This window comes from Mirounga leonina, unplaced genomic scaffold (assembly GCF_011800145.1).
Source record: "Mirounga leonina isolate KUSES-001 unplaced genomic scaffold, KU_Mleo_1.0 Mir_454, whole genome shotgun sequence".
Classification (NCBI taxonomy): domain Eukaryota; kingdom Metazoa; phylum Chordata; class Mammalia; order Carnivora; family Phocidae; genus Mirounga; species Mirounga leonina.
The window spans coordinates 18394440-18404520 of record NW_023270763.1 but is presented as its reverse complement, the minus strand read 5'-3'; the positions used below and the strand labels follow the sequence as shown (position 1 = coordinate 18404520).

At 51.8% G+C, this 10081-nt stretch overlaps 1 protein-coding gene across 1 annotated transcript in view; it reads left to right on the top strand.

Moving 5' to 3' along the window:
- Positions 1-5882: 5882 nt before the first annotated feature.
- IL21R (interleukin 21 receptor) overlaps positions 5883-10081 on the top strand; it is a 35226-nt gene continuing 31027 nt past the window's right edge. The window contains exon 1 of the mRNA XM_034989020.1: positions 5883-6052. The gene's annotated coding sequence lies outside the window, so the exon portion shown is untranslated. The remainder of the gene's footprint in view (positions 6053-10081) is intronic.

Sequence of the window (10081 nt, the reverse complement as noted above, 5' to 3'; positions counted from 1 at the left end):
ATGGAAAAGTTGATCCTAAAATTCATATGGAATTATAAAGGACCCAGAACACCTGAAACGGTCTTTAAAAAGAACAACAAAGTTGGAGGACTCAAACTCCCGATTTCAAAACTTAGTGCAAATCTACAGTAATCAAAACAGTGTGATACTGACATAGGGTAGAAATAGAGATAAGGGCGCCTGTGTGGCTCAGTTGGTTAAGCAGCCAACTCTTGATTTCAGCTCAGGTCATGATCTCAGGGTCCTGGGATTGAGCCCCATGTCAGGCTCTGTGCTCAGAGGGGAGTCGGCTTAAGGATTCTCCCTCTCTCTCTCTCCCTCTGCCCCTCCCCCCCCCACTGACACACCTGCACTCTCTCTCTCAAATAAATAATCTTAAAAAAAAGAAATATCAATGGAATTGAATTGAGAGTCCAGAAATAAATCTATGCATAGATGGTCAATGATTTTTGACAAAGATGCCAAGACAATTCAGTGGCAGAAAGAACAGTCTCATCGGCAAATGATATCGGGACAACAGACTATCTACACACAAAAGAATTAATTTGGACCCTTATCTCACATCATATACAAAAATTAATATAAAATGTATCATAGACCTAAATATAAGAGCTAACACAATAAAACTCTTAGAAAAAGACATGGGTAAATCTTCATGACCTTAGATTTAGTGATGGATTCTAGGTATGATGCTGAAGCATGAGCAGCAAAAGAAAAAGGACATAAATTGTACTTCATAAAAATTAAAAACTTTTGTGCATCAAAGGACATTATCAGGAAAGTGAAAAGGTAAACCACAGAATGAGAGAAAATATTTGCAAATTATGTATCTGATAAGGGTCAGTATCAAGAATATATAAAGAGCTCTTATAACTCAACAACAAAATGACAAACAACCTGTCTTTGTCCATTCAGGGTGCTATAACACAATACAGTTGATTAGGGGGCATATAAACAAAAAAACAATTGATTTCACATAGTTCTGAAGACTGAGAAGACCAAGATCAGCAGATTGATGTCTGGTGAGAGCCCGCTTCCTGGCTCATAGACCACCTCGTCCTCACATGGTCGAAGAGTTCAATTATCTCTCTGGGGTCTCTTTTAAGAGTACTAATCCCATTCGTGAGGGCTCTGCTCTTATGACCTAATCATCTCTCAGAGTCCCCACCTCCATTACCATCACGTTAAAGTTTAGAATTTCAACATATGATGGGGGGTGTGTGACCCAAATATTCAGCCTATAGCATAGCACAATTTAAAAATGGGCAAAGGATGGGGTGCATGGGTGGCTCAGTTGGTTGATTCTTGATTTCAGCTCAGGTCGTGATCTGAGGGTCATGAGATGGAGCCCTGCATCTGGCTCCATGCTGAGTGTGGGAGCCTGCTTAAGATTCTCTCTCTCCCTCTCCTTCTGCCCCTCCCCCCACTCACATGTGCTCTTTCTCTGTCTCTAAAAAAAAAAAAAAAAAAATTAAAAAAATGGGCAAATAACTTGAATAGACATTTCTCCAAAAGAATATACAAATGACTACCAAGTAGATGAACAGATGTTCAGCATAATTAGCTATTAAGGAAATGCAAAGCAAAACCACAATGAGATACCACTTCATACCCACTAGGATGTCTATAGTAAAAAAAAAAAAAGTGTTACCAAGGATGTAGAAAAATTGAAATTTTCATACACTGCTGGTGACAATATAAAATGGTGCAGCTGCTTTGGAAAACAAACCATCAGCTCTCAATGAATTACACATAGAATTATCAGAAGACCCAGCAATCCAATCCTGGTTATATACCCCGAAGATCTGAAAATGCATGTCTGCACAAAGATTTGCATGGAGATGTCCAATGCAGTATTACTTATGATAAAGACAAAGTGAACATAATCCAAATATCCATCAGCTGATGAATGGATAAACCAAATGTGGCATATCAATCGGATACATTGTTGCAATATTATTACATTACATTACATTACAATATTATTGCAGTGGAATGTTATTCAGCAACACATATGAATGAAGTGCACGCTACAACATGGGTGAATCTCAAATACGTTACACTAAATAAAAGACACCAGACACAAAAGGCCACACACACGATTCAATTTATATGAAATACCCAGAAAAGGAAAAGGAAATCAGTACCGACAGAAAGATTAGTTGGGCCAGGAGGGGGAATGGGATTGATTACAAATGGACACAAGGGATCTGTCTGGAAATGTTCTAAAACTGGGTCGTGGCAAGGGTGGTGGAACAACTCACTAAAAACCATTGACTTGTGCATGTTCAGTGGCTCCCATTTATGCTATGCAAATTATACCTTTAATAACGCTGTTAAAATAAAAATAAAAAAGAGGAAATGAGTTGAAGGAGGGGTTCTTTCAATTATTTTTTTCCCAGTAGGTCTTTGGCTGAAATGCAAATTTAACCACTTCCTCCCCATTGACCAGCTCTGAATACTAGTGGGGGCTGGGGGGTGTCGAGAGATCTTATCACACCCTCCTTCCGGGACCTTGGGGGCCACGCCTGCGAGCCATGCCCAGACCCAAAGAGCACCCTCAAGGGATCCTTCTCTCAACACAGATCTGTTTCTGAGGGGACTCATGGTCACCCCCATGGACATGGCAGCTCTTTAGTTTCTACCTCCAAAAGTATTTACTTTTTAAACACAAAGGGTTGAGTGGCTCCTGCTGTCCCCCAACCACTCCCCAGGTTAGGGCCTGAGCACTCTCTTGAAAATGTACATTGGATTAAGCCACTCCTCTGATGAAAACCTCAGATGATTTCCAATATCCCTTGGAACCAAATCTAGTTTCCTTGCTGTCCTGTGGGGTCCCACACGGTGTGTGTGTGCGCACCTCCTTGTATTCCTTTGCTTGGTCGCTCTGTTCCACCGTACCACGTCCAGGGTCCTGGACCCAGCCCCCTTCCTTCCTGCCTCGGCGCCTTTGTACTTACAGTGCCTTCTGCCTAAAATGTTTCCACGATGGCTAGGTCCTTTCTGTCATCCAGCATGCCCTACATGTTCCTGCCTTGACCTCTCATCGGTTTTCTAGGACACTTAGTACCCTTTGCAATTCGTTTGCCCATTACTTCTTTTTGTCTGTCTCTCTCCATCAGAATACAGGCCGCCCGAGGGCTGTCACTTGTGTATATTTCTGTGGGGTACCCCCAGTACATAGCCAAGGGCTTGCTCAGTATTGGTGGGCAGAATGCAGGGAGGGGAGAGTTGCTGGCCTGCTAGGCGGGTGGATAGAGGGTGGATGAGTGGATAGGTAGGGGAATGGGTGGGTGGAGGGAATGGTAAGGAGGCAGGCAGGCACGTGGAAGGGAGGCAGGAGGGATGGAATATCCTCGGGTTAACATACATCCAAAAGCAGTGTGGTGAGCGATCAAGAATATGTGCTCGGGAGCCCAAAGTCTGAGTTCAAATCCCAACTCTGCCACTCACCAGCTGTGTGACCTTGGACAAGTCATTTGCCCTCTCTGAGCCTTACTTTCCTTCTCCGTAAAATAGGGATGAGGACGATGATGAGGTTTTTTAAAAAGATTTATTTATTTAGCTAGGCAGAGGGAGAGGGTGAGAGAATCTCAAGCAGACTCCGTGCTTAGCACCCAACGTGGGACTCCATCCTATGACCCTGAGATCATGACCTGAGCCAAAACCAAAAGGCAGATGCTTAACCGACTGCGCCACCCAGGAGCCCCCAGTGATGAGTTTTAAGCAAGATGATGTATCTTTAAAGGCCTTAAAAACCCTGGGACAGGGGCGCCCAGCTGGCTTACTTGGTGGAGCATGAGGCTCTTGATCTCAGGGTTGCGGGTTTGAGCCCCATGTTGGGTGTAGAGATTACTTAAAAAATAAAATAAAATTTTTTAAAAAAGAAAACAATCCTGACACAGAGTAATCTCTCAGCAAATATTAGCTCCATTGTACTTTTCCTTTTCTTGATCGTTTAACCACTCAGATTCCTCTGCACGGTATCATAAAACTTACCCTGAAGATCAAGAGAAAGAAAAGACAAACAAAAGCTGGCTTCCTCCCAACATTGGTTCTCCAGAGAACATGAGATATTTCAGCAGTGGGGAAGAGAATTTCTATAGGGCAAACATCCTTCAAACCAGCCACAGGGGAATTTGTACCCAGTTCCTCAAAAACAGCTAGAAAAAAAAAAAAAAATAGAAGAAATAAGTAGCAAGATGCTTTCTCTTTTTCTTTGGAGTGGTCATGTGGGTTAGCTGCAAATTGCTTCCCAAAAATGAGTCAGCTGGGGAGAGATGCCATGTGCATTTGAGCCAGCCTGTATCATCATCCCAACAGCACAAAGTAGCCCCCAGGCCCCTTGGTAACATTCTGTCCAGGTTTGGACCCATTTTCACAGCCTGGTGCAGGCTTAGGAATGAGATACACCCAGGATCAAATCTCTGCATGTCACTTCTTAGCTTGAAGTCACTTCTTAGCCTCTTAGTGATGTTTCACTTCTCTGAGCCTTGTTTTCTCCATCTGTAAAATGGGAATAGTCTTGTTTGCCTCACAGGGTTTGTGGGATAAAATGAGATCTGTAGGTGCCTAAAAAATGCAAGATCATAACAGTAGTGATGGTAGTTAACTTCTCTTACTCTCTCTCTGAGCCTGCTGGGCATGAGTTCGCTGAATTTTCTCTCCTGATTTCTTAAACATCTGCTGGAGAGAGACATCTGACCCTTTCATGGGCCCCTCTGGCTTGTGAGCAAGATGAAAACTCTCGAGAGTGTCTTTTCTCATGTGCTCATAATGGCTGCCCTCTCCCCTTGGCTAGGCATCCCCGCTTGACAGATGGGCAAAAAGAGGCATTCAGAGAGCTGACGGGAGGTGCCGGAGGGACTGTCTTCTCAAGGGCATGGACACAGGGTCTTGCTCCCTGCAGCCCTGGAGCAAGCTAAATTCAAAGGAAATGGGGTCAGAGGAGTTTGGGAGGGGGTTCCGAACTCAGACCCCTCCTGGGTCAGGCAGGCAGTGTGCCTGCGTGAAGCGTGGGACCTTGGCGGGCCTCTGCCCTGGGCCCTCCGTCTTCTCTCTGAGCTGAGAGTTGGACCCTGAGGACCGCCGGGGCCCCCCTGGGTCCACTTACACCACCCCTGCACCCCTCTGAGCCTTGGCATGCACATCTGCGGGAAGCGGTGGCTCGCAGGCCCTGCCTGCCTCTCTCTCCTTGGTCATGACCCTGAGGCCTGGGGAGCTGATGTCAGCCATCCGCAAGAGGCCATATCACCCAGGTGGCCCCAAATGTCTTCCTAGCGGGTGACCTTTAGTGATCGGAGGGCTCTGTCCTGGGGGCCGGCCCCGTCCCACAGCTTTCTCACTCGGCCGGGGAGGGGCCAGCGGCTGTGTGGGCAGGGCCTGCGGGGAGCTGCTCACCACATCCTCCTCTTCCTCCATACCCTGCACACGCGGCCGCGGGGCAGCCACACTCTGACAGACCCACTGGTGCCTCTCTGCCGAGTGACCCACGGGCTCGGGGTCCGACTGTTTGCCGGCTCCTCCCCGAGCGTGACTGACAGCCACACGGCCGTCTGTCTGCCTGCCTGCCTGTCTGTCTCTCTGGGTGTCTGCCTGGCAGGCCACCTGCTGGTTGGCTTGACTTCCCCTGTCTGTCTGTCTGTCTGCCTGCCTGCCTGCCTGCCTGCCTGCCTGCCTGACCAGCCCTTGTGGCTGTGTGTCCCCTCCCTGGCGCAGCCGAATGGTCCCTTACCCCAGCCTCTGCCTTCTGTCTGCGCGTGGCCTTGCTGGGATGTGACCCACCGTTGCCTTCCCACCGCCCCCCCCCCTCCCCAGCTGGCTCCCTCTGTGTGGCCTGCCTGCCTGGAGCCCGGCTGCCATCCATTGGGGTGACAGGTCGTATGCTTGTCTGGCGGGTGACTGGGGCAGGCTGTGGGTCCCCACCCCCTAGCCCTGCTGGTTCCTTCTCTCATCCCCCACCCCCACGCTGAGCCTAGCTGCCGCCCCCTGGTAGCCCACTGGATTGCCCCGAGCACACAAGGGATTTCTGAGGGAGAAGCTGGAACAGCAGGTAACTCGGCTCCAGCCACGGTTCTTCGCGGGGGCCTGGCCCCTTCTCTGCCCAAGGTGGGAGGACACGGAGGGGTTTCGCGCCCTTAGCATAGCTGGGACAGTGAGACGAGCAGAGCTGGGGCTGGGGTCTCCTGTTCAGCCCAGCGCAGGATGACTGCAGGATCCCTCTGTGGGTCTGCAGGGGGCCTGGAGGCAGGGCCATGGCTGAGAGACCCCCTGAGCTGTCTGTGGAAACCAGCCTCCAAAAGGCAGGTGGTGGGGAAAGAAAGCTGGTCCCAGACCAGACCTGATGCCTCAGTCACCGTGGTTCTGGGCAGCTGAGCAGGGCAGAGTGGGCAGGGGTGAGACGATGAGATGGTGTGGCACTTCTAGGGGGCCCAGTTTTGGGGGGAGGGGCAGAGATTTTGTGCCGGGTCCCATGTGTTAGCTTCTTTATGTCATCTAACTCCTCAAAACGGGTTGGTGTACCCATTTCACGGAGAAAGAATGGGGGCCGGCTCTGAGAGGTAGAGTGATTTTCCCAAGGTGACTCACCAGTGCCAAGCAGGGTGGGCAGGCGACTCGGAGGCTGGCCCTGTCCTCCACACTGTCTCTTCCTCACGAAAGCCCAGGGGATGGGCCCACGGAGGAGGGGGAGCAAGGGGTCAGGGGGAGGCTGAGCCTGGAAGCATGGGTTGAATTTTGACGTGTGGAAAGGAGGGGAAGGAAGGAGCCGGCAGACACTTTCCTGGCAGAGCAGCTGGGTGAGTAAAGGCCTCTGGTGGGAACATTGGACCCGTGGAAGGAATGGCCAGTGTTGCCCAGTGGGAGCAGCAGACCCAGGGCAGGGGGCATTACAAAGTCAGGGGCTGCTCCTGGGAAGACATCTGCATTCCCCTGGGGGAAAGCGTGGGGGTTTTAGAAGCACATGGTGGAGTGGGGAAAACCTGGCGGGTTCAAAAGTCAGCCATGCGACTCCCTAGCTGGGGGGATGTGGGCAAGTCTCTGGGCTTCATCCAGCCTCGTGGAGGCTCAGTTTTCTCATCTCTAAAATGGGAATGAAGGCAGTTCCATCTTCATGGGGCTAGTTGTGACGATTGGAGGGCATAAAAATATGAAAGTTGGAGGTCTCCCACGAAAGCAGCTTGTAACCACAAGGAACCTGGAGCCCATGGCGAGAAGGGCCAGTCTCCAAAAGCAGAAGAGGGTGCACGGACACATTCGAGAATCTGCAGTCCTCCCTCCTGCAGCCTCCATGGTTCTGGTCCTCCCCGCACCAGGGCTCAGTACGCTGCTGACACCTGAGGGTCTCCCACCATCCTTACAACATCAGCTGAGGCTGAGGGCCTCATTCAGCCCATTTCACAGATGAGGAGATTGAGGATCCCAGATCACCTGTGCCCACGAGATGCAGAGCTGGGTTTGGACCCCCAGTCAGCTTGATGGCAGGGCCATACCTGCTGGGCAGGGTAGCATAAAAGCAAGACTCATCGTCTTGAGGGCCATTACCTGCTCCCCGTGGTGGTCTCAGCAGAGTTCTACCCACTCCACACCTGGCAGGGTGTCTGGATCCTCACCACCCCATGGGGGAGGGAACTAAGAGCCCTCATGTTAGGAGAACCAAATCCAGGGCCAGGAGAGGTGGGGTGAACAAGACAAAGGCTGAGCCCTGGGCTCCCACCTGCCCAGTGAGGGGTGGGGGTGAGGGTTGGAGACCATAGGCTTGTGGGCAGTGGGTGGGGGCAGATGGAGGACGTGGAAGGGGGGAAGACCACCTCTCTCTCCCTGGCACCTGATAAATGAATGAAAGGAAGGAGGCATCCGTGATTCCAGGGAGGAGAGCCAGTGCCTTGGGAATCCCCACAGGCAGGAACGATGGCTGGGAGGTCTCTGTGGTCGGGTGTGGGGCGTGGGACCCGGCGTACCAACACATGGCCAATGGCGATTTGGGGCTTTGGAGTCAGCCAGGACGGGATGGAGACCCAGCTCCACCCCATGGTACCTGTGTGACCTTGAGTGCCGCGCAAACTCCCTGAGCCTCACTTTCCCCATCTGTAACATCCATTTCGGGTGTGTTGGGAGGTTTTATTCTACCCGTGTTTTGGGGGGTAACTGCTGTGCAGCAGGTGCTGTCCCAGGTCCTGGGGATTCAGTGGCGCAGACAGACAGGGCCAGCGCCATGAGGAGGGGAAGCAGGCTTAGCCCTGGCTCACAATTACAGTTTACATGAAGTGTTGTTGGTAACAGTCGTCTTGTTATTTGCTAGAACACAGGGCATGGTGTCTGGCTCACCCTAAGCCCTCAGGAAATGATAGCTCATATGGTGATTCTGCTCTCTCTTTCACAGCTGGGGAAACTGAGGCTCAGAGAAAGGTAGGGTTTTCAGGGTCACCCAGGGAGTCTGTCACAAGCAGAGGGAAAGCAGCTGTGAAGACAGGAGGAAAAAACACTTCAAGGAGGAGGGTCTTCTGCCCCCCCAACCCCTTCCTCCCCTGTCTTTGCCCTCTAGTACACCCTGAAATGTGGGGGTGGGGCCGGGGGGAGCAGAGAGGGGCCCCACCCCCACCCATGGCTCACAGGTGTGACCGCCCCCACTCCTTGCCCTGGCGCCTGGCCAAAGGGACTTTTTACGACAGCTCATATGCAAGATCTGAGTAAACCTGGAACTTCTGAAACATCCTGAGAATATTCCCCAGGGTGCAGGCAGGGGCCCTGCTGATGCCCCCCAATGGCTGGGACACTTGCATCCTGCTGGTCCCCCTCACCCAGCCCCCAGGAGGGGTCCGGCCACCCGAATGGTCCCCAGGGCAAGCACACCAACCTGGCTCCCTGCTCAGGCCCTGGTGCTTCCTTACTGTGTGACCGTAGGCAAGGCGCTGGGCCCCTCTGGGCTTCTCCTTTCCTCATCTGCCAAGAGGGCTTGAGCATGTAGATTGGGACCAGGGCCTGCAGAGCTTCTCCAGTATGAATCCATAACACTCCACCCACTTTGGTCAGGCTGGTGGGGTCCTGCTGGGTGGGGGAGGGGGAATAGAGGGCAGGCCGCCAGCCCTGTCCCAACCCCCCACCTCGGGGCCGGGGCCGCAAGCATCCTTTCTTTCTCTGCCTTCCAACCAGCCCGTCCTGGGTCCTGGTCTGGGGGAGAAGGGGCTGGAGGGACGGGTGGCTAGAGTTGCTGAGAGGGGTTGCACAGTCTGGGCGAGGTTGCCCAGCACGGTGGAGATTGCAGGGCGGGTAAAGAATGCACAGGCAGGGGGCGGTTGCTGGGAGCGGGGCATGCTTCTTGGCTAGGGGAGGTTGCACAGGCTGGGAGAAATCCCAGTAGGGAAGGCTTGTTTGGGCCAGGAGAGGCTTCGTGCGTGGACAAGGATCCCAGCCCTGCTGGGAGGGAGTGACAGATCAGGTGTCACAGGCTGAGGTTGGGCTAGGACCTTCCCCTCATGTTCAGCTCCTACTGACTAAGCTATGACCCCAGGGTCCTGGCACACCTGACCTCAGATACCCACAACCCAGTCCTTGCCACTGGCAAAATAAAAGCACATGTAAGAAGCAAGTAATGTTCCCCACACACCTGCAGTGTGCCTGCCTCTCACCCCCTCGGCCAGGCCAGGGCACTGCCCCATTCTATAGGCGACGAAAACTGAGACCCAAACAAAAGGAGAGGTACAGCTAAGGGTCCACTATGGGTTAGTGACAGAGCCTCCTTTCTGGTCGAGGGCTACCAATCTGATTCTTCCTCAGCCTGAGCGCTCTGCTTGGCTAAGTTCCTGTGCGACCCTGGGAAACCCACTGTCCCTCTCTGAAAGTTCCTTGTTACTAATCTGATAATAGCAGGCACGATTGCTCAGACCCTGGGAGCTGAAGGTGTTGCTTGGGGTGGAGGGAAGTTCCAGGCACTGTGTGTGATGGAGCTGATGGGGAAACTGAGGTCTCTCGTGGGGGCCGCCTGTGGGCCTGCTCCGTGTATGACTGGACACAGCAATTTTTTTTTTAAGATTTTATTTATTTATTTATTTATTTATTTATTTATTTATTTATTTATTTATTT